Raw genomic sequence first — 1,927 nt, 5'->3', positions numbered from 1 at the left:
TTCTACTACTTATTTCTCAATACCTTTTTTATATAGGTCTATTATGAGCCCATTGGAAGTTTAGGGTTCTGTTCAGTAAACATATATCTAAGACCTACATATTGATAAGGTAGTGTCTCTACTCTACAGGAGGGTATAGCTTAATACTGTAATCATACATTGTGATAAATTTCATTCTTTAGGAAATTGGATTTAGATCACATTGCTAATCATTTACCTCAGTGTTTTGTAAAAAGGCAAGTAACAAAGCAAGCAGAAATTATTAACTTAAAATATTATCAAAGACTATGAGTAGTTTAAGGCAGTCTTAAGAAAAAGTTTGTTGGTTAATGTTGATGGAATATTGAGTGAAAGGAAAAGGTAAAGCATTTGTCTTTGATCCAGAATAGTAATGAGTATTATTCAATTTTTCAAGTTACAAAATGTGTAGACATTTGTGTGTGTGTGGGTGCCATTCAGTTCAGTCTTGAGCAATGGAAATGGCTAAATAACACCCATATGGTAAACAGCTTGGTACGCCCAGTTTAAAGGAAAAGGTGTTGGCAGTGAATCTGCGCAGGAGGCATCATTATTTTTACTTTTAGAGGTAATATAAATGTCCAGCTTCAGGGCTTTATTCTATTTTTTAGACTTTTTTTCCCTTTTTTTATTTTCATACACCAGACTTTAGCTGGGGTCTTCATAGGATATTTTTCAATATGAAATGTTCATTTCCAGGAAATACATATAGTTAATTGCCTTGTAGAATGATGTGGAAGACAACCCAAATATTTAGTTTTATATACCAAGAACCAGTTGCATTATAGAAGAGGGGAAAAAAAAGCATGCTTTTTCTTTGACCAAAAAAATTCTATTTTTTACAGGGAACCATGACATTATGTGAAGCAAAGATAAGTTGATAGTAGTAATTACGTTAACGTGTATTAAATACATCTGAGCTAAGACTCATTTTATTGACTTTCATGTATTGTTGGATAGGTATCATTGCATACCCATAATAAATCTACAAAATTAGCCTTATTAGCATGCTGATTTTGAAGATGCAGAAACTGAAGAACTGACAGTTTAAGTAACTTAGACAACTGGGTGGTGGGATCGGGAACCAAACCCAGGCAGTCTTGTTCCACAGTCCATAATCCCATGCTTGTAACTACAATGGTAAACTTCCTTTATTTAGGAAAATGCCAATATTTTAAATTTTGTGCAACATTTCACAAATTGGGGTAGGGAAAACATTTGAGACCATGATTGTTGTAATGGATATATGGAAAAGAGCTCAAAACTTGGACTCAGGAGGGTTGCAACTCAAATCTCCATCCTGCTAGTGGTGTGAAGTACTTATGCTCTGTAAATCTGACCTTCTTCATCTGTTAAATGACAACTTCACTTCCCTCATAGTGTTATTTTAAGGATTACATGAGACTATATATGTAATATATTTAACCAATAGTAAGCATATAGTATTCTTTCAATATATGTGAACTATTATTATATATGTGAATATATGTCAATATATGTGAACTATTATTTTTAAGGCAAAGATATAATGTTTCAAGTATTTAAGTGGAATGAAGTTTCAAACATCAAATAATTTTGAAGTTAATCTTTCTAGACAAGAAAATAAACATGTAAAAAGCACTGTTTTAATTTTCATTTAATTTTATAATTCAATGGTATACAGTCTTCTATCAGTTTCTGTAGGGAATTGGTTCCAGGACATATCAGAGATACAAGAATTCACAGCTCAATGCTCTTATATACACATATGGCATAACATTTGCATATAACCTAAGCGCATTCTTCTTTATTCTTTAAATCATCTGTACATTAGGTATAATAACTAACCTAGGCCTATACAAACTTCATTTCCATGAATTCAATGTAGTATTTGATGCACATCAAATTCAAGTTTTGCTTTTGCAATTTT

This window comes from Otolemur garnettii, unplaced genomic scaffold (genome assembly GCF_000181295.1).
Source record: "Otolemur garnettii isolate 467f Iridium unplaced genomic scaffold, OtoGar3 scaffold00009, whole genome shotgun sequence".
NCBI lineage: Eukaryota > Metazoa > Chordata > Mammalia > Primates > Galagidae > Otolemur > Otolemur garnettii.
The sequence above is the reverse complement of the archived record's forward strand: the minus strand, read 5'-3'. Positions refer to the sequence as shown.